This window comes from Phocoena phocoena, chromosome 4, assembly GCF_963924675.1.
Source record: "Phocoena phocoena chromosome 4, mPhoPho1.1, whole genome shotgun sequence".
Classification (NCBI taxonomy): Eukaryota; Metazoa; Chordata; class Mammalia; order Artiodactyla; family Phocoenidae; genus Phocoena; species Phocoena phocoena.
Genome location: NC_089222.1, coordinates 68,625,894 through 68,649,476, shown reverse-complemented (window position 1 = coordinate 68,649,476; position 23,583 = coordinate 68,625,894). Strand labels below are relative to the sequence as shown.

The window sequence follows — 23,583 nt, the reverse complement described above, 5'->3', positions numbered from 1 at the left end:
CGCGGCATGTGGGATCTTCCCAGACCAGGGCTCGAACCCGTGTCCCCTGCATTAGCAGGTGGATTCTCAACCACTGAGCCACCAGGGAAGCCCCGCTATTAGATATTTATTATTTTTAACTGACTTACTTATTTTGTTGTATATGTTTATTTTATTCATTTATATTTATTGTAATTTTACACTCAGCATTTTTGTGAAGGATCAGAGATATCATCAGAGTTATACAATTCAGAAGTTCTGAGTATGGGACTAATGAGTAGAATGAATAAGAAAACTACACAACAAATACGTTGTGACTAGAAGAGAAGACAGAAGGGACAGACAAGAAAAATAATAACTCCAGGCAAAGTGGGAAGGATGGAGATGATGGGAGAAAGAATCTGAAGATAATCTATAACAGGAGATAGAAAAAAGCCCTTTCGAAGTTATGAAGCTTCTCCCTTTTTGAATTTTCAAAAAGCAAATCTAACCAACTAACATTATTTTCCTGAGATCAGATGCACCAAAATCTGATTCTGAACCTTACTCTGACTTGTGATCAGGCTTCGAATTTTTGAAACAAATACACAATTATGTCAGTTGTACAGATACAACTCTATTAATAAAATACAGATACAAAGTGTTCCTCTGTGCCTTAAATGTAATTCCTTGAACAGTGAATTCAGATGAGCTTCTGAAAGCTCCAATACCCCATGTCAATTGTGGCACTTCTCAAAGAAGTGAGTGGAGGAAACAGATTTGATAATAGGGTAAGCCCCTTTGACCAGAAGCTGTAAAACCCAACCATGGCAATGACAAGAATGAGGCAGTTTAAAAGATATCTCACTGAAAGAATCATGAAAATACCCTGCATTCACATATATATTTCCCTCACATACCCTCCTCATTGAAAGCACAGGCTTTCATTCAGCAACACACACTAAAGGGCCACTACTGCATGCAAAGCCATTCTCGGGGCCCTGCAGGTAAAAGAGGAAGAGGACACAGTCCCTGATCACAAGACACGGTCTATCAGAATCCATTACACGAAAGCAATCAAGTGAAAGGCAAAGCTGGATATCTGTTCTAAGATGCTATTTCGTAAATGTGTATAAAGACGATCTAAAGATTTTGGTAAAATGGAGATTCTTAGTCAGCAAGTTTAGGTTAGGACTCAAGATTCTATCTTTCTAGTCCACCCCCAGAGGCTGCTATTGCTTCCGTTTCACAGACCATAGATTGACAAGCAAGAGCCTAAGGGATAAAGTGTATTTGTAAATAAAGGACTGTGGGAATGTAAAGTTAGATGTGATTCCTTCTAGCCCATAGGTTTAGAGAGGTTTCCTAGAGAAGACCCTGTACTGAAACAGGTGGAGATGCAGAGGTAATAGATGTGTATGTCTGTGTAGGTGGTGGGTATCAGAGAGATTGCACAGAGGAGAACGGGGGAGTGAAAAGGAAGGGGGAGAAGGAACGAGGAGGAGGAACTGCAAAAGGGGAAAATAAGTTGAGCCAAGTTCTGAAAGCAAAAAAGTGCATGAGCTATTTAGACCAATGCAAGATATCTGGTAAGACTAGAGTGTAGTCTGCAAGGAGCAGACAAGGGATTATGGGAAATGGGCCTAGAACGACAAGTCAGGGAAAAATGATGGAGATATTATATGGATTTGACCCCTTTTTTTTGGGGGGGTGTACATTTGATCCCCAACAAGATAGGCAAATTCTACCTGTTAAAATAAATTATGCAGAATGATACATTCTAGAAATTAGGTCTGATCTAAAGTTATTCATATTCCACAATTTTTTTGCGGTACGCGGGCCTCTCACTGCTGTGGCTTCTCCCGTTGCGGAGCACAGCCTCCGGACGCGCAGGCCCAGCGGCCATGGCTCACGGGCCCAGCCGCTCCACAGCATGTGGGATCCTCCCGTACCGGGGCACGAACCCGCGTCCCCTGCATCAGCAGGCAGACTCCCAACCACTGCACCACCAGGGAAGCCCCATATTCCACAATTTTATTATGTATAACTAAGTACCTAAATCATTATTGTTCTTTAACGTAACAGCCTTCTGCAAATCATAGCCCATCCTCAGCTGAATACCCTTTCTTCAAATGAGTTTGCGTAGGACCGAAACAAAATATGGTCTGTCCCAGGCTTCTTACAGTTCAGGCATTCAGAACCCTAAAATCAAGCAGCGGTTCAGTGGAATCACTAATAATTTGTATTTGTTTCTCCAAAACTGATAATTTCCAGAAACATTTCATAATGTAATATACTGGAAAAGGAAGCTAATGAGGCTTGTAGGGTTTGCACAGCTGCCTGCAAGAAAAGGCACGGCATAGAGTCAATGCATGGTAGCAGAGGCCAAGGGAACTCACAGGATGCCTAGGAAATTCAAGCAAGTCGCCAGCCCTAATGGACAAGTTCCTTGACTCCTCTGGCAACATTGTTACTTGTGAAAAAGAAGATAAAAGGTATCTAAGGTAAGGATGTCTAAAAAGCCTCTGTCAGTATTTGTTTCTGGGTCTGTCCAAATCAGTGAAATCTGCGAATATGGCATTATGGTTCTTTGGGATAGGCTATGAATCTCATTTAGTAAGTGGCTCCAGGTCAATTCCTTAAATAAGTCTGAAAATACCGAAAAACATAAATATCACCCATAAATACATAAATGGATACATAAGTAATAAAGCAGGTATAATAGGATATTAATGGTAGAATCTAGGCGGTGGTTATATGGGTGTTTACTGTAACACATTTCCAATGGTACTGTATGCCTTTACAGTTTCATAAAACAATGTTGAGGAGGAAATTATCTATAATCCTACTTCTCCTTTAAAAAAAAATTGTATTAGGTAGGAAGTGAAAACATGTGCCCTTCCCTTTCTTTTCAGCCTTCATTAATCCCACTGCCACCATAATCCTATGTAACTCCTAGATTCAGATTTTTCCATTTTTTCATACATAATTTTTTTCTTTCTTTTTCTTTTTTACAAAAATCAAATCATGTGTAGGTCTACAAATTGCTTTTTTTTAATTTAATAATATATCATTCCCATTTTGCCAGATCAGTTCACAAAATTATACTAATACTTTTTTTGGGGGGGGGGCGCCTCTCACTGCTGTGGCCTCTCCCCTTGTGGAGCACAGGCTCCGGACGCACAGGCTCAGCGGCCATGGCTCACGGGCCCAGCCGCTCCACAGCATGTGGGATCTTCCCGGACCAGGGCACGAACCCGTGTCCCCTGCATCGGCAGGCAGACTCTCAACCACTGAGCCACCAGGGAAGCCCCTACTAATACTTTTTAATGGCTAAATACAAGTCCATTAACCAACTATACCATAGTGTATTTAACCATTTCCCTATTGATGCCTTTTTGATTTCTTTTAAAAATTTGCTCTTTTTATACCACACTTAGGCTTATGGTGAATTTAGTATTAATTAAAAAGTCCGTAAGGTCCCTAGCATCTACCCAGAAAACCACGGTAAAACTCTGAAGTGATCCTAGTGGCTAAGAAGCATAACATCTATCAATAAAAGAGGAGGAAAGCAAAACACACAGAATCAAAGGCATATGGTTATACCTCAACAGTTGGTAACTCAATTACTAGATAGTGTCAATCACCAAATCAATACTCAGTAGCCAATAACAGTGCTCTTAACAGCAGCCAGAATGAGTTCTACATCAACCTAAAAACATTAATCAACTTTGGTTACACTGCATTCCTCATACCTCCATTCTAACAACTTGGTTATCTGAGTTTTTATGCCAAAGCACAGAAGAGTAGCAAATTTGGACGTTAGACAAATCTTTTATAAGTAGGCATGTTGATGGCAGTGGGAAAGTTGAGCTATTAAAAGCAAACAAGAGGAATTCCCTGGCAGTCCAGTGGTTAAGACTCGGTGCTTTCACTGCTAAGGGCACGTGGGTTCAATCCCTGATCAGGTTACTAAGATCCTGCAATCCACATGGCGCGGCCAAAAAAAATCAATCAATCAAAAAGTTTCCCCTCAAAGTGTTACCATTAAATTACCAAAGGATTTAAAAAAAAAAAAAAAAAAAAAGCCAAACAAGAAAACTAAAAAGCAAGAAGAAGAATAAAAAAACAGCGATATGGAGGTCTGGGGTCACATAGTGTTGGAGTCTTACATATTTCAGTAGGTCCTGGGCACATCATTTTGCACAGTAAAAAGTAATTGATGCTCAAAATAATGGCCTTGAATTATTAATTAAAGATATAATTTCTCAGGATACTCAGTATAAGAAAGCTGTGTGGTATGGAATACACTTTAGAAAGACATACTATTAAAACAGTTACAACAAGATCCTTGATCCTAGAAGACCTGTGGAAGGCCTTGGGTCAACTACCTCACTTAACAGACAGAAAAACAAAAGTACAAAGATAACATGACTGATCCAAGGTCAGCTGGTTGTTAGAAATAATCAGACCTATAATCCAGGATAGGTTGAATCTTATCCCGTGTTTGTGGCTACCCCATGATTACAAAATTGGTAATTAGGAACTAAAACCTTAACTTTTCATAATGCTTTATATCCCAGAAAGAACTGAGTCATTTCAGAGAGCTGAGGTTTTACCGTAAGAAATCCTGTAATCAGAATTGTCAGAGTGAGTGGCCCTGGTAGGGAACTGAGAATGCGTTGTAAGTTTTCCATGGAGAAGAGACCTCCTAAACCTAAGAGAAAGAAAGGTGTTATATGTTGGCCAGAAAGAGAGCTGCACAAAAGGGAACTTATGTCCAAAACATTTACCATGGGGGAAAATAAGTCACATACATAAATCAAATCTTCTTGCTAGCATGTTCTTATAGTCACTAAAATATGGTTTAGATGGCATCAACTTTGAGAATCTGGCCTGATTCTTCCTCTAAAGGCTCATTACTGTTAAATAAACTGAACAGGTGATGCATTAGAAAGAGAACTGCCCAAGAAGGCAGGCGATGAGTTCAAGGCTCTGTGTAACTCTGGGTAAGGGTCTTGGGTTTATTTATGTGTAAAATGAGTGAATTAAACATGATGATTTCTAAGCTTCCTCGTGGCTATGATTCATATTTCTAGTCAGGTCTTAGCAAATAGAAATGACAGGGGAAATCCAAACACCCTGTATTATACAATACAGATGAAGTTTCATATATTTGCAATATAAGCTTGCTGCAACAAAGGCTTCCTCTATTTAAAATAGAGAACATATTTTCCTAAGCCTTATCCTACAATTCGTTGTTTTTTTAATTGTCTCCCCGCCCCCTTTATCTATCTTCTTATCAAGATCATCTCTAGAAAATCAGAAAGGGCCTCAGAAGTCAAACAATGTTATTTGGGACACTATTCAGGAAGCAGAAGCCCAGGAAGGAGAGGTGACTTTCATGAGGTCAATAGCTTGCTTGTGAAATGTGAAAAGATGGCTTTTGATTCCCTATTCAAGCTTTTCTCTCGTGAAGCCATGCTGCCTCCCAACTCTGAAAAACTACTAAGAAATATAACTGTCCCATAAAAATAACACACCATTTATATCCCAGGAAAGAGTCATGTCTAAACAGGCAATGGTCCTGTGTCACAGGAGGACGGCTACTTGGGCCCAGGAACAATGAGCCAGCTACCAGAGGAGCTGAAGCTGTTGTTCTCTTCCCAAGATATTGTGAAGATGTATGGTGTATGCATGAAATCTTGGTCAAACTACCTTCAGGCAGTGTGGAACCAGATCCCTAAAGAAATTCCTGCACCTATGAAGTTTCTCACGTGTTTATTTCCTAAGAACAGTGGGGTTGACCTGACCAGATAGCTGTGAGTTCCTGAAGCATCCCTGTAAGGGACTTCACAGTTTGAGATATCCAAACGTGACAGATTTGAGCAAAGTATACTTAGCTATAGCATTTCATTAAAAAAAAAAAAAAAGTTGAACTGGCTTGGAGATTGGTAAAGTCTTTATAAATCCTGAAGGGAAAGAGACCACGTTTAATTGAAAAGCACTGTCCATTCTGACATGCAGTACTGGTCTGAATGACCCACTGCCAGTTTGGGTAACTTTGTATTCTTTCAAATCCAAGATGTTAATCAACTCCTGGACACTTTCTATCATTCTAACACACCTTCCTTCAAGAACAGAAGTATTGTCTCACTTCTGACATTAAGTCAAAGGATTATCATTTTTGAACAGCACAGCTTTCAGATTAGTAGTAAGCCAATTCAAAATTAAAAAAATAAAAGAAAAGAAAATAGGAAAAGAAAAAAAAAAAAAAGGAGCTTTGCACTGCTGACATCCTGGCCCGTAAGCGGCTCTCCTTTGAAATGGCAAGAAGAAACTGGTCTCAAAGGCACTTTCTCATAGGCTGCCAACTGCAGAGGGATTATTTTGCAGGGGATGCTTAACTGGTCTGACTCGGACTTGTTTCAGGGTGTGTCTTCATTCCTCCAAGAGGTCTGCCCTGGGCAAGACTGCATTCATTAGTAATTACAAAACAAAAATCCAGAGCTGGCAGCCAGTGGGAGATTTTTCTACACGGATGTGCACCTCCCACGTGCTCTGGTCACAGACACGACTGGGCTGGTAAGAGGGCCCGACGGATCCGTGCCAGGCGCAGACACAAGTCTTCCATTCTGACACGGAGTTGCTGCCAAGCGGGAAGAAGCCACATCCTTCCTCATCCTGAGTCCCCGTCCTAAATCGAGTGGTTGTTCAGACGGGGGAAGCACAGTGGGGAGGGAGGAGGCGATATCACTAGTTGGTGTTAATTGTAACAAGGGCAAACCTTTATTCCCAAGATAAAGTTTCTAAGTGAATTCAAGACAGAATCTCAAGGCCGGAAAAGCCCTCAAGTGTCACTTTGATTCAAACTTCTTTTTGCGATATTCAGTTCTCCCTGTAAGATCCTTGCCAAGTGGAAGTACGGGGCCTCTTTAAATATCTCTAGCGATGGTGAAATCATTACCAGTTTACTTTTCATATGACCCGAACTGTGTAAGTATCTCGTTATGTTGAGCAGGACTCTGATCCCCTGGAATTTCTACCTACTTGTCCTGGTTGAGGTCTCTGGAACCATGTCAGGAACGTGCCTCTCTCTTCTACGGACACCTTTGGACATTTAACCCAGTGGTTCCAGTATTTGAGACATCATTTCCATGTCTCCATAGAGCTTTCTACTCGCCTCTCCAAACCTCATAGTGAGAAAAGCATACTAAGAAAATGAAAATGCCATTAAAATGGGAAGAACTGGCATCTGTTGGTTAATGCAGCTCCTATGCTAGCTAGGCTTAAGAGAAAACTGAAAAAGGAGAATGGAAAGCAATAAGAGGCCAGAAACTCCAATGACCATGGGCTAGCTCACCCAAGCTGGGTTTCTGGGGAACTGTTGGACAGATCAGTGTAGTAACTAAAGATTGTTTGCAAGATTCTCATGTGCGTGTAAGCTATGGTATGGGTTCCTGACATAGAGGGGACACCGCAACACAGTGAATCAAAACACATGGCTTCAGCATATGCTTTGGAGTGACACAGACCTAGCCTCGAATCCTCTATAGCTGTGCAAGCTTCTTTACCATGCTGAGTCTCAGTTTCCTTATTCATGGATGGGGTCAGTAAGACATCTTACGGAATTAGAGGTATGAGGATCATGTGAGATAATTTTATAAGGCACCTGGCACGTAGAAAGCACTCCAGTTTCTTGGATATTATTATCTTTTATTACTAGAAGTCTAGCCTTCAATTCTCCTCAACTTTCCCCTACACACTGTAGCAAATTCAGGAAACAGAAAACCCACCTGTTTGGTGGAGAGAAATGAGGGCAGTTCTCACGGGGGAGAACCAAAGCAGGAGAAGCAGCATATTATAGTAGAAAGTACACTGTACTAGAACTTGGAAGGCCAGGTATAGACAGGTTTGACTGACTAAACCAGGGACATCCTCTTCTAGCCTATTTGCAAAGCCAGCAATTTAGTCTTTTCAACCCTACGATTCAGTATTTTCAGAGAACCATTAAAAGTACTCCTTTTTTCCGTCTTACCCCTAGGTTCTTTATGACCTTTTTTTTTTTTTTTACCTTAGTTTCCATATATATGTGTTAGCATACGATATTTGTTTTTCTCTTTCTGACTTACTTCACTCTGTATGACAGACTCGAGGTCCATCCACCTCACTACAAATAACTCAATTTCGTTTCTTTTTATGGCTGAGTAATATTCCATTGTATATATGTGCCACATCTTCTTTATCCACTCATCCGATGATGGACACTTAGGTTGCTTCCATCTCCTGGCTATTGTAAATAGAGCTGTATCTGAGCAGCTCTATTGTAAATAGAGCTGCAATGAATACAGACCTACTAGAGAATGGACTTGAGGATATGGGGAGGGGGAAGGGTAAGTTGGGACGAAGTGAGAGAGGAGTGGCATGGACATATATACACTACCAAATGTAAAATAGATAGCTAGTGGGAAGCAGCCGCATAGCACAGGGAGAACAGCTCGGTGCTTTGTGACCACCTAGAGTGGTGGAATAGGGAGGGTGGGAGGGAGACACAAGAGGGAGGAGATATGGGGATATATGTATATGTGTAACTGATTCACTTTGTTATACAGAAACTAACACACCATTGTAAAGCAATTATACTCCAATAAAGATGTTAAAAGAAAAAAAAAGGTACTCCTTTTAATGGCAACTAGAAAGCTTGATTCCTGTATGCCCCTTCCTGCTCTCCTGTGCCGTGTCTCTACATTAATAACAGCAACAGTTCTAGACGTCCCAAAGTATAGCACCTGAAGTTGTCACCCTAACTTGCTATGCCATAGGGACCCCCTAAGTGGACAAAACACTGCAGGGGTGCATTGAATGGAGGTTATAGCTTTCTTATTCGCTTGCTGTTCACTGTTGAAATCTCAGCGATACAGCACTGGGTATAAGTGTGTTTTGAATAAGTCAAGACAAGTGAATGAGCTGCTGCCTTTTGACAAGTAGAAAGCCAGGAGATATGATTTTCAAACATTCAGGAGTATGTGCTTGGAAGCACTGTCAGGGAAGACTCATGGAATGGTCTAATTCAAAGATTGTGTGGCTCTCCCGGGGATGCTAATGTACCTGCCCAGGTATGCTCTTGTAAAGAAGACTTTCCTCTTTGCCCTGTGTTTGGTGTTCTGCACTTTGAGGGAAGGCAGTAAAAATCCTGCAAGAGGGTGAGGAATCAGACAGCTGGAACTGTAACACCTGGGTTCCAAGGGGCCTGCTCTCTGGGTGGGAACAGACCTTAAAGGTAATGAAGTCCAAAAACTAAGGACAGATTTAGAATAGGGACACAGCAGACCCAGAGATGTGTCCCAAGGAAATTATCAGGCAGTGGTGCATTGAGTGAGATGAAGGGATGAGCGATAGAAAGGTGTCCACTGAATGAATCTATGGAACTGCAGTGAGCGCTCTTGAGTCATCAGGGGCTAAGTGGTCGCTTGATGGCTATCACCTCTGAACTTCAGTTTTCTCACTTACACTAATTCAGACCAAACTGACCTCGCAGAGCTGTTGTCGAATCAAATGCGATAATGGACATGCGAGTAATTTGCAGGTTCTTAGGCACTGGACCGACATATGGGGACACTCCCATTACCACTCAGCAAAACCAAAAAGCATTATTTTACTAAGTGAAACAAGTAATATTTATTTTATAGGATCTTCCTCTCAAAATGATACTGACGTGGTTCATAAGCCAATTCCATTTCAGTCAGTGTTCCAATTACATACACACTTTCTCTTCCTCTTCACGTACCACAGGCAGAAGCATCAGGGGATTTTAAAGAACAGTGATCTAGGTATGCCATAAGGATATCATAGCTGACAACATTAGCCCTAGATCAAATCAGCTTGGCTTGCAATGTACACAGATATTTTTTATTCCCAGGATGGTCCTGAACAACCTCTTACGATGACTCTGAGTCACCTCCCTCGTGAGAATAGCAAAGAGCTCTGGGAATGTGAATTTTCTTCCTTGGACTATTATAATGCTCATTAATTGCCCCACCTATTCCCTTTCGAAGCTCCAATGCTTTGCATTGCCAGACCTGTCTAAAACACAGGTCTGATTACACCCTTCCCTTGCTCAAGAATATTCAGTGCTTCTCCCTGTCTTACAGGACTAAACACAAATTGCTCAACAGAGTACGGAAAGTCCTTAAAATACAGCCTCTGCTCACCTTTTTAAAGTCTGATCTTCAATGACCCCAGTGCTCATATACCATCTCCTGGCCAAACTGGGCTCTGCCCCAGCAAGACACCCGATTCCCTCCTTCCCTTTATGTTTTCACCCTGTTCCCTTTATCTGTCGTATCACTTGTGGTTTTTAACTGTGTCAATTTAGTTCAACTGGAATTATGTTTTCCAGAATCCCCTTCTCTGCATTGTTCTAAGTTTGGGTTGACCACAGGGAAATGTGCATGAGATTTGGAGGGAAGAAGTGAAGCGGTAGCAATCGCTTTGGGAGGGTCTGTCTAGGCACCTGGGTGCTATTGCAGCTCATGCCCCTTATTGCTGATCTGATGGCTCACCTCCTAGGTGGGGGCAGCAGCCAGGCCCACGGCTCCTTCAGCTCCTGCTAGATCCCCTCCTTCAACTTCTTCATGCCCAAAGCCAGGTAAGTATGAAGCTCTATGGCTAAGAGCACCGGCTCCTTCTGCAGGCCACCCATACAGTATGGTTAGATCCAGACAGAGATAGTTAAGGGCTGCAGTTTGTCCCCAGGTTGATCTCTTGCATTTCACTTCCAGCATTTCTTTTCTTTTTTTTTTTTTTCGGTACGTGGGCCTCTCACTGTTGCGGCCTCTCCCGTTGCGGAGCACACGCTCCGGACACGCAGGCCCAGCGGCCATGGCTCATGGGCCCAGCCGCTCCGCGGCATGTGGGATCTTCCCAGACGGGGGCACGAACCCCTGTCCCCTGCATTGACAGGAGGACTCTCAGCCACTGCGCCACCAGGGAAGCCCCACCACTTCCAGCATTTCTTCCTGACTCCCTGCCTAAGACAGGCAGGGGCAACAGACTTCCTCACTGGCTCCTTCTCAGGGTCCTTAGTGACTCCCAACTGCCCTTTTTGGGGTTTTCTTTGCCCATCTTCTCCCACAATTGTAAGACTAATCCCTATGATAAATTCCATATCATTCATCCATATCATTTCTGCTTCCCTGGTCGGACCCTAGCTCATACGTCACTCCTCCCCACCAATCTATGTCCAAAACCTGCCTGTCCATCATTTTAAGATTCACTTCAAATACCACTTCCTCATAAACCCCTTCCTGAGTGACACAGTTGCCTCTTCCTTTGAAACGTCAAAATATTTTACCACATATCTTTTAAAAGTTCTGTCATATACTCTTAGACTAATCCAAATATTATATAAGTTGTATTACAGCCTCTGATGCATCTTATCTTTCACAATGATCTATAAATTCTTATTCTTCTGGAGTCGTGTTAGTGTGATTGCATTTTAATCTCCAAATCTCACCAGTGTCTTAACTACAGAAGGATCTCAAAAAATGCTTAGTGTCCAAAAGAGTAAATGAATTCTCCATGCAACTACTCCCTTTTTAATAACACAGGTAAGGAAAACCCAATGCTACTGTGTATGGTGTAGCCTCACTTATATGGAGACTATTTCTAGAGCCACTTTACTTTTCCATTCTCTTCCCTTGGAGAAGAGCCTCTCCAATCTGAATCCAATGCTTTTTATTATCTTATACATGGTTCTAATAAAACTCGTTAGCTGGCTCCATAGTCCACAATAAAGCAGAAACAGCTAATTGTATGGAGAATAGATAACTGCTAGAGCAAGACATGCTGAAAGCAAGAAGTAATAGCAGACAATGAAAGAGAAAGCAGACAGAAAATGTATGAAAATCCGATTACACAAATTTAAAGTATACCAGTTTGGGGCCATTTAGTATATAGGTAAATGATCTCATCTTAATAAATTCTAAAGGAATTACAGCCCATTCCAATAAACTGCCCTGAGTCACCAACATTTAGTAATGCTACATATTTTAGAATAATCTCCCTCTGAAACTAATTTTTTAAACAAAAAATTTAAAAGAAAGTTACATATTGAAATTTCACCATTAAAAAAATCCCATAGTGGCTCCCATTCTCAGAAAAAAAGAGGATTTTTATTTTTTATTATGCATTTATTCAACAAATAAGTAGTGAGAGTCAACTATGATTAAGGCACTGTTCCCGTGTGTGTGTGTGTGTGTGTGTGTGTGTGTGTGTGTGTGTGTGTACTTTTCCTCCAGGGAAATCATCAAACTTGGGAGAAGTGGGACAATAAAAATTACAACTTTTAAATATCTCATAAAGCAAAAAAATAAATAAATAAATAGCAGTCATTGTAAATCAGCACCACATTGGTTTCTTACAAAAAAGCAAGTAAATGCAGCCAGCAAAATAGGACTGAGTTCATAGTTGCCAGCTTCTTCCAGGGCAAAATAAACTGTCAACTAGAATGAAGCTGCTTGCCTTCCCCACACAGCCTTTGCCTCATTTCTCTGCCAAGCATCTCTTCCCGGCAGGGAAGGTCCCCAGAGACTCTACAGGTGTTACAACCCTGTACAGTTTGCTTTGGAAGAAAAATCTGGAGAAAAACACACATAAGAAATACTCGTTTTCATCATCACAGCCCCCAATACACACAAGGAGGCAACTGTGGCACTTTCTAATTTTTCCCCCTGGTTTAATTCACATAGGTTGGAAATAGGATTGAATGAGATAATGAAAATAAAGCACTCAGCACAGCTCCTAGCACACAAGAAGCACTGGATCAATATCAGTGATCATGATTAGAAGGGGTCCTAAACGTCCGGCAAACTGTGTAAATTAGCCTTAAGTGTTATCTGGGACAAAATTTGAGTCTTCGGCCGTTTTCTCTTTGTCACCCAGAATGCTCTGGGGCCACCACCAGAATATAAAATAATTTTTCAGCAAGCCAGCTTTGGCTGGGGAGAAGGATGGGCAGTGCTGCCTGCAGGGATGTTTGGAGTAGAGAAACAGGGTGGTCCTACAGCACCTTTGCCCCCATGCAGTTCCCCAGGAGTGCCATGCGGAGGGCAAGGTACCAGGATGGATCCTGGAACAAAATTAACATCACTGATTATATGATTGGATTTTTGGCTTTGATTTTTAAAGGAAGTGAATAAAACTAGCACAACTGAAAAACTAAGGAGTATGTAAGTGTAAGCATGTTTGGCGAGGTTGTTTTAGTTCAAAAAATAAAAATAGCTTAAGTGGACTCACTAATTAAATTGCAGGCACTCTGCTAAGTACTCTATAAACGTATTTTAATCCTAAAACAGTTCTATAGCCTTATGCCAATAACACAAACAAGGAAACAGGTTTAGAGATGTGAAGTAATTTTACTATAGCCCAGGGGTAGTAAGTAGCATTACCCTGCCCAGGTTATCTCAGTCTAAAACCCACACGTTTACTACTATATGCTAATGAAATAATGCAATTTAAAAGGTCACGCATTCATTCACTGATTCAATACATTTATTGAACTATTCCTTCACAGGAGGCACCGTGAAGTGGGACTAGTAGAGAGAAATAAAATATTCAGGGTCACTTCTTACAATCACAGGGCAGTATGGTATAGTGGTTAAGCTTGCCCAAGTTCAAGTACTGACTCTACTGTCAACTAAGTCTGTGAGCTTGGGCTCAGTTTTCTCTTCTGTAAAATGGTGATTATAATAGTACCTGCCTCTCTTAAACTTATTCTGAGATTTTGATAAGCTAATATTTGTAAAGCTTGTATTACTACGAGGCATGTATGAGCCTGCATATGCATGTGTGTCAGTAAAGACTTCGTGGAGGAGTTCTACCTCTTGGGAGAAGAGTTAGGCGCCTTTTAGACTTGAAGAAATTGATCTAATATGGAATTAAATTTGCCTTTCACACACTCACTCTTCAGGACGGCAGATTTCAGAAACTGGTACCTAAAATCTCATAAAGAACTAGCTCTAGGTCCAGTGTTTTGAGGGGCTGATTACATAAAACACCTACACAAAAACTGTAAAATTTCCAGCTGAATTGAACTGCTCAACAGCACTCAACATATCCATCTCTTACTTAGTGCATTCGGAAAAAATCATGACACCATTTGAGAAAAGGACTGATTTTGCCTATTTAGGCTGCTTTTTTCTGTTGTTTTGTTGGACATTCTAATGGGAAAGAAAGGCCACGAATGACAGATCAATGAGACTGAGCTGTCTTCTCATTTGTCCTTAGGAACCTACATGAGGTCAGCACAGTTTACCTCTTCATCTTAGAAATGAATTCTTCCATTCTCCTTCACTCTCTGCTTGAGGTTCCGAATATGTCAGACCTGGTCATCATTCTACTTTAGTCCTTTCAGTGACTTCCTGCTGCATTTTGCATAAAATCCAAACTCCTTACCTTGGCTTGTAAGGTCAGCCTGATCTAGCCCCTGCTTGTCTTAGAACCTCAGTTCCAGCCCGTCTCTCCCTCTTACCAGGCCCTGCAACCTCAACCCTGCCACCTCAACCATGAACAGATCGACCCTGGCTCTTTCTCAGGCTTTTTTCTTCTTAGCTCAGACATCACCTTCTCAGAGGTATCATCCCTGACTACCCTATTTAAAATTGCCTCTCCTCCACAGCCCTCCAACATTGTTGCTGTTGTCACTGTTTTAATCTCAGCCCCTTATTTCTTACCCTGAAATCACTTGTATGTCTTCTGTTTATTTGTTTGTTGTCTGTTCATATATATATATATATATATATATTTTTTTTTTTTTTTTGTATCTCTCCCAAACTATTCTTAGTAATGCTAACGGCAAGGAATTACCTTAACACCTCTGCCTCCCAAGGCAATTTTGGATAACTTCTAAATGTATGTACACACTTACATCTACACACATACATATGCATACACATAAATTTATACTTCAATATTCTAAATATATGGTCAATATTCTAAATATATATGCCCACATATATATGTATATGTGTATAAGTGTATATACATATATATGTGTGTATATATAACAAATTTTTTATTTCATTATTATATATCTATATAATTCATTTCCTTATCTATTTTTTCTACTTGTTGAGGATAAATAATACTAACATCTATACTTTTATTTATTCATCATTTACTTATGATGCTATTTGCGTCATTTAGGCAGATACTATTTGCTAAGACACTATTTTAGGCACCCAGGATACAGCAGTGAGGAAAACAAAGGTCCCTGCCCTTGTAGATTTGACATTCTAGTGGGGCTAAACTAAACAGTTGACAGGCTAAACATATTAATTAAATAGTATGTGGAAGCTGATAAGGTGACAACCGCTATGCACAAGAGAAAAAGCTGAGCAGGGTAAGTGAGATCAGGAATGGCAGGAGTGGAGATGGGAATAGATATAGATATAGAGGTCTATCTAACCAGGAGATAGCTAGAGCAGGCTTATTACCATTTTACAGAAAAGGAAACTAAGTCTGGACAGGCTAAGCAAGCAGTACTTAGGATTCAAACCCAACTCTGACTTCAAAGCCAGCCAACTTTTCACCACCCACTTTATCCATTCAACCCCCAAACCCTGCTACTGTCTCACACTGTAATTGGCAAACTGAAGTCTAATCTTCCAGAAAAGAGCCATTGAGTGTGTATTATCGTTCTCAAGTGTCCATGATTTCTTTAAGTGGAAAAACCCCCTATATCTATTTCAATGAGAGTCTAGCTTCTTCCATGGGTACTAAATTAGCTCAAAAGAAGAAAGCAGAAAATATGCACTCATAATGCTACAGTCCAAATTAAAGCTAAATATTTTATCCCCTTACTGCTTTGTAGAAGATTATGGTAATTAATGGTGATAGAGAGCTTGCTTTATATTTTTTTTAAAAAGCTCTCTTTTTATTTCCCAAACAAAAAATGTCAGGTGTCTGTGTACTCCTCCCACACCCAAACCTGGATCCAGAGGGAGAAAACAGTTTGCAGGTTGTGGGAATGTAGCAGAATCACATCCTTAAGGACATAGAAAGTGTCTTTATGGATGTGACTCCTAACGCAGTGGTCACTTGTGATTCTCATTGAGGCCAAGGAGGCTGCCGGGTATCTGGATTTGATGATGCTCCACATGCCTGACATGTGGATGCCTCTGTGGAACTAAGAGTATGGATCTACTCTTAGCTTTTCATGGTGTCTCCTAAGTCATTACCTTCCAGGCACAGATTCATAGAACAACATGCCTTAGACAGGACCTTGTCCAAGTTCCTCACTCTGGAGGTTAGAAAAAGGACTCTTAGAGAAGGAAAAGCCACTAACCAGTATCAGGGCTGTTGCACTGAATGACTGAGGGGGAAAGAGCATAACCTTGGAGTTAGAAATCTAGGGTGCAAGTCCCAACTCCACTATTTGCTGGCTGTGTGACCTTAGAAAATATTTAGCCTCTCAGACTCGGGATGTAGAATGGTGTTGAGAACAATTACTTTGATTACCTCAGATTATTGTAAAAAAAAATACTTGTGTGCATGTGCATATATAATAACAAGCATTTTGAGGGCTTAAAATTCTATAAAAAAAAAACCTGTTAATTTGAATCTAGGTCTTCTACTTTCTAATCCAATATTGATTTGGGCATGCAGTTGAATATCTCTGTAGTTGTTAATCATAATGAAGGTTGAAATCCCCATATGCCAGGCTCTTAACAAATGTTTTGGCACCTGACTGACACCTACCAAAAGCTGGATGAAATGGGTTCTATTAACCCCTTTTTACAGATGATGAGAATAAAGTAGGGATAGACGAAATAACTTGTCTAAGGTCAAATCCAGGGAAGGTGGTCTGATGCTAAAGCCCATGATGTTACACAACCACAATTTTAGGTCACCATAGCATCTAACCATAACTGGCGTAAGGAACTATGTTATCTATGAAAAGAACATTTTCAGAAATGACGGGTTCTCTTTTCTGTTGCCTTTAGCACTGATCGGGTAAACAGGAAGCCAGTGTAATCATAAGGACTTATGTGTCAGACAGGAAGAAACTACAGGCATCTCCTACATATAAACTAGACATAAAAGGTCACCTGCCCTCATGTCCAATTATATCAAATAATAGCTGGACTGGTTTGAATTCTTCACTGCTTTTAGAAAGTGAGATCAAAGCTCACTGCAGCTGCCCACTTCCCTGGTAACTTCCTACTTTCTTTCAGGTAATTTATTTAGGACACTTGACACTGGCCTTGCTGTCAGTATATGCAAGCATGAACTTCAGTGCCATCCTTCATTGTGCTTGCTGCAAAATGTCCTGTATTATTGGGATAAAAATGTCTTTTTCCATGATTGAGCCAGTGATGTTCAATCTTATTAGAGTCTGTGACTCCTTATCATTTGTCTGATTTTGTGACCACAAAATTTAAAAAAAATAAAATAAAGTTATCTTATTAGTCTGTAGACATGGCCTTTGAAATAATTAATGATATGATAAAGTATGAGAAAACTAGAAAGCCAATGCTGGGCGTACCTGACACAGCATGAATCCATCATCTATTTAACTCAACCTTTTGAGTACAGGGCACTGTGCTAGGCATGTGGCAGGATAAACCATGCCCTCAGCTGCTTGGGTGCTAATCAGGGACTTGGACAAGAATACAAAGGGACAAATTACTGGCCCACAGTTAAAAAAGAAACTTAAAAAAATTTTTTTTAACTATAATAGAGAGAGAAAGAATATGTTACAAGCATTTAAAGGGTTCTCCAAAACTGGGAAGAATCAAGAAGTGATTTGAGTAGTAGGTTTGGGAAGGAAAGCAGGGGAAAGGAGATGGCACCTGAGGTGGCGTGAGGACACAGGGAGGGGACATTTATGGATCTAGTTATACGAGTCCTCAGCTCTTACGCTGTGGTGTCTAGTAAACATGGGATAGTAGACCTAAGAGCTTTGTGCTCAGGCACGCACATTCTAATTCTCACTAATTGGATAACTGTGGGCAATTCTCTAAGTCTCTCAGAACCTCAGTTCTTTCATCTGTAAAAGGTAGACAATAATATGGACCTGAGAGTTATTTTTATGCTTAAATGAAATGACAGAAATACATGTACCAATGAATGCTGATTTCCCTTGCCCTTCTCTGTTTAACCAGAAAATAGATTTCTTGGCATAATACAATCAGGGTATTTTCTCTTTATTCCCCTTTCAATCTTTAGCCTTGACTTTTACAACGAGATGTGGCAATAGAATTTCAGAGTTGAAAGGAATCTTAAAAAAAAAATAACAATGTATTGTAGCCGAAGAGCCTTAGAGATGAACTAGACCAGCTGTCTCATACTTTAGGCCCAAAGGTAAAGCGACTTCCCAGGCACAGGCAAGATAATACCAGGATCAGAAAGACAGGATGGGGATGGGTGGGTCACGGGTCCTAATTCAGGTCCTCAGTTCTAGTCCAGAGGCTGCACAATTTCAGGTCTTTCCTAGCTCTGAAATGAAATGCAGAGATGAGTCTCAGCATTGGAGCTTGCTTTGTGCTATGCGATAAGGTCCTGCTACTTAACCTTTCTGAGTCTCAGGTGCCTCAAAAAATACACAGGATTACTGCCAGGACTGAATGAGATGACAGACATAAAACACTCAGTACAAGCCATGATGGAGTTCACTAAAGGGCGGCTATTAAATTTTGATTTTCACAACTGAACAGACTAATAAACTGTTCATTAAACGCCTCCTATGGAAAAGGCACTGAGAAAGAGACTCAGGCTTCTAGGTAGGCATCAGTGTTCCTGTTTCCCAACTGAGGAGACCGAGGCACATCTCAACATAATAACTTGCCTGAGGTACCCTCCAGACGCTAAGACTCCACACTGCCACAGCTGCTAGAGCTAGGCAGAACATGGTCAGGCTAGAAGGAGGTCTCCTAACAACCTCGTCAGTGTAAACCATGCATTCTCACTTTCAAAAAGGAGAAAAAAAAAAAAAAAGAGCAAATCAGTAGCTAACCTGATTTAATCCCCCAAAATATAAGATACCAAGTGTTCTGTAACCTTCCTGTTCTTTGGGGTTTTTATTTCTCCCACAGATCAATTTCCAAAATGAGCAAAGAGCACAGTAGGTGGCTCTCTTTAATATTTCACGGACAAGACAATAGTGACTCAACAGATCCTACATCTGTGTCACCAGCAAAAGCCTGACCAAGTTGAGCAACAAATGAAACTGTGTGTATATTGGAAATAACCTTTACTTTTTTCTTCTGCTTCATCCTCTGATTTTTCTCCAGCTACATTCTGCTTTTCTAACTGTGCCAGGTAAGATGCCGCTGACTGCCTACCTTTTGGCAAAAGCAAACATATGCTTCCAAAGGCCAAACTCAAGGAGCACAGCGTTTCTCCCCAAACTGCCTTTGCAAACCTGTCTGCTTGCTGCAAAGCAAAGAAACCTAAAGGCCTGTGGGAAGTCTCAACTGATAAATGGCCCCATTGCCTGGGCCAGAAACAGATCTGTTCATTTTCCTACATAAGCCTGCAGCCGTCAGTTTCCACAGGGAGGATTGAAACTCCAGACCAATGATCAGCATCACCAGCCAGCAGTGGCCTTTCCTGCGAATGCTGCCTCTGTACACTGTTCACTATATTCCATCCTTTCCGACTTCGGAATTGGCAAAAGAAGAGAAAAACGGTATGGTCACTCATGGTACTCGTTCCTCAGTCTTCTTAACAGCCTGTGTATTAGCACGAGGATGGCAGAAACAAGAAACCACTCCGAACAGGAAGAAAAACATGACACAATTCTAAGCTTTGTGTCTTCATAGTATGCTTACTCCTAGGAATTGAAGGTACATTACTTCAAACACATGTGAGTAGGCAGGCTGCCTTACAGAGCATCACCCTGAAACTTCCTCTCCTGAGAGCTGGCCCCGCTATAGTTCTCTTAGCAAGGACATATCCTCTTTGGGACAAAAAGGATACCCTGAAATCACCAAACAAATAAGGTCAACCCAACAACTGAAGTAAATTGTTAAAGATCTCATTGGAGAGACGACAGGGTGTGATGGAAAAACCCTTAACTAGAAGTCAAAAGCTGTGATCTGTATTCCCAAGGCTGAAACTTATGAACCATGTGACCCTGGGCAATTTCTCATTTCTCTGACTCTTATTCAGTTGTTTTCTCAACTGAAAAACAACTAAGAAACTGAGAACAACTAAGAAGAAATATCATTTAATGAGCACTTACTCACTACATGTACTTTACATTATTCTACTTAATTTAATCCTCACACGCATCCTTGGGGTAAGCATTTTTTTTTTCACTTTAGAATTGGATAAAACAGAAACTCTAAATGGTGAAATAAATTGTTTAGTATTACCCAGCTACATAGGAATTAGAGCTGAAATCTGAATTTGATGACAAAACCAGCTTTTTTCATACTTTATCATATCATTATATCATCCTTCCACTATTAATATGTCTGCCATGTCCTTCTCTCAAGGCTACTGCAAGTAACAAGGAAGATAATATATATGGAATACACTGTGGAAATTTTAAAGTTTTATATATATATATTTGGTAACAAATAATCTCTATAAGGAGAAAGGGTATAACTGAGTATCCTTTCTTTAAAAAACCAGAACTAAAAGGAATTAGCTTTCAATCTCCCATCCCCTTGTTCTGACCTTATTTTGAACATTCTCCTTTTCCCTACAAGTCCCCAGTCTCTCAGGCACGCGTTCAGATGTATCCTGGCCAGCTCATCACAATGCATGCACACGGAACAGGCTGACGGAAGCAAGCGATCCAATCCTCTGCAAATGTCTGGTGCGGGAGCTACCTAAGAGGGTACCACCAAACTCTTTCCTTTCCTCAAGGTGTATCACACCCCTGCTCTGCATACATCAATAACACAGGCATATGTGATGGACTGTGGAGCAGGTAGCCAACTATAAATACTGGATGCTCAGTTCAGGGACTTATGGCATAGCCAGGAGATGATAGTAAAAACTGTATGAAGTCAATCAGAATAAAATCAATTGTTATGAGCCAGGGGGGGGTATGTAAAGGACACTATTTCACTTTAAAATACCAATAATGCCAATAATAAAGGAAGCCTGGTGAGGGCACATGTGGATGTTTGTGTTTATATGAGGTAAGTTTGTATCCAAAAGGGACAGAATTTAGCAGCATCACTGTATAATCCAAAAGAAATACACGGGGATCTTGTTGTTTGCCTATATCAGCTGAGAAATATAAAGCTGCTTGTCTGACCTGACATGGGGGGAATAAAAGGCTTAGAACAGTCTGTGACATAGATGAAACTTGCAACTTCTCCTCTTGTCTTTCTACCTCTCATCAAATTCAAGACCCTCTTTGCCGGTAAAGGATGCCTCAGATCAAAGTTTCACAGACCTGAAGCTTGGCCTAAAAACTAGCAGGGCATTGGCATCACTGGGAAACCTTTTATACACCAAGTCAAGCATCTACGATCAAAGTCACATGTAGAGGGCATTCAGAAAACACTATAAAAGAGCTGTTCAAACTCCAAAGAAGAAAAAAAACACAACAACTAGATTTAAAAAAAAAAGTCACTCTATCTGAAAATTCAGCTTCCTAAAAACCCACTGTCTCCAAGGTTACTATGCAGTAACATTTATAATTGTTGCCATCAATGTCAAACTGAACAGGTGCCAAGCCAGGCACTGTGCTAAGCATGTTATTTGAATTATCCCGTTTCATCCTCCCAAGTGCCCGAAGGGCTCATTGTGACCGTGAAAATCTCCATTTTATGGCTGGAAAAAAAACAAAAAACAAAACAAAACTGAGTATCAGAAAGATTGGATAACTTGCCCAAGTTCACACGGCTAATAGGTGGCAGAGCTGGAGCGAAGGCCAGGTAAATCCTTCTCCTCAGCTGGTAGCTAACCTTAGCGGTGTTTCACAATTTCACAACCAGCGAGCGGAGGCAAGACAGACTGGGAACTGGTTCTTAAAGGAAACGGCATAAGTTTGCTTTTGTGTTTGTGATTTTTCTCTTTAACTCAGCTTCCTTGTTCCCTCCCAGGACTTAGAAGTGACAGGGGCTATGGCTCCGTGAGGTCAGCTATTCCTGTAAGAGAAGCATCCTATTTCCCACAGGACGACCGGCCCCGCTTCCCCTGGGGCTGGAGAGAGCACCGTACCAAAGGAGGTGACTGACGCCCAGACGTCCCTCACCTCTCCACGGACTCTACCAGGAGTCTGACGGACACCCTCGGCGGGGCATCTTTCTGAGAAAACAGGTCAGCGGAAGAGAAAGAGAGGCTGCAAGCAGCCTTTACCCAGGCTGTCACAGGTCCAGGCTGGAAACGACGTGATACCCAGTGGCAACGCTGGGACACACTGCCCCCTTCTATCCTCACCGTTCACAGCAGCACTCCAGAGAAACCAAGGCCGGGGGTATACCGGGGTACATCCCTTAAAGAGCTGGGAGAGGGCTGCAGTGACGCGCAGCACTCACACAACTGCGTTACTTAAATGCCTACAAAGCGAAGACGGGACTCTGGACAGTGGGTTCGAGTCCTGCCCACGGCACTAACTTAGGTGTGATCTATCCCAGCCGCTGCCTTGCTCTGTGCCTCAGTTTGCCCTTCTGTAAAATAGGGTTGAAGGAGACGATGCGTAAGAATCCTTCCACCTTGAGATTCTCTAGATCGGTGATCCCCCGAGCCCTCATCACCGCGCGAGACTCACCTTTCCTGGGAGGCAGAGCGGGAGCAGCGAAGGCGGCGGGGATGGGTGCAGGATCGCCCAGCACCGCGTCTTTCGGTGCGCTTGGCCAAAGCAGAGTCCCGGGGACCCGGATCCGGCCAGTCTTCCAGCAACGAGCCTCTTACTTTCCGCCGCACTTTCTTTTTTCCCCCTTTGGGGCTCCTCCCCTGCCGCTGCGCGATTGGCCGGCGCTGCGCGGCTCCCGCTCCACCCGGCGCCGCGCCAGCCACCAGCGCTTCCCAGAGCGGAGGCCGCGGGGCGGCACCGAGAGCGGCCCCGCCCGCGGCGAGGAGGAGCGGCGCCAGGCCCGCGGACTGCAAGAGGCTGCGCTAGGCCCTTCGGCCACCGCCTGTGCCGGCTGGAGCGCGCAGGAAGGGACAACGTGGGTCCTGCAGCTTGGCACCATGCCAGGCGCTCTGGGGAGATGCGTCCCCGGCTATACACAGAGACTCACACTTGCGCTCATTGCAACATCCTGGTCTCACAATCGAGATCGCCTTTTCTTTCCTGCTCTGTGTGTTTAGCTCTCGTGCTGCACCAAGGCCATAAATCAATTCAGGCCGCAGGATTTGAGCCCCCATCGTGTGCCAAGCCCAGAGCGCGACGGGAAGAAACAGACTCAATCTCGGTGGTCTGGCGCTCCGCTCCGCTACAAAAGTGACAGTCATGGGAACAAACTACTGCTCAGGACAGCCAAACGGAACCTGTATTTTCCACTGGGTATACCCAGTGTGCCTAGGAAGGTGCCTGGCACGAAGTAGGCACTCAGTACATGTGCACTGAATGAATGAAATAATCATTATAGAAGCAAACAATCTCAAAAGAATTACTCCCTTTCATGCACTCCCGTTTCTCCAGATTTCTGAGAGAGC

General features: G+C 42.0%; 1 protein-coding gene across 2 annotated transcripts in view; it reads right to left on the bottom strand.

Moving 5' to 3' along the window:
• Positions 1-22,936, bottom strand: part of IL1RAP (interleukin 1 receptor accessory protein) — a 134,745-nt gene extending 111,809 nt beyond the window's left edge. For both annotated transcript variants that reach the window (XM_065875963.1, XM_065875965.1), the window contains exon 1: positions 22,694-22,936. The gene's annotated coding sequence lies outside the window, so the exon portion shown is untranslated. The remainder of the gene's footprint in view (positions 1-22,693) is intronic.
• Between the last annotated feature and the right edge of the window lie 647 nt (positions 22,937-23,583).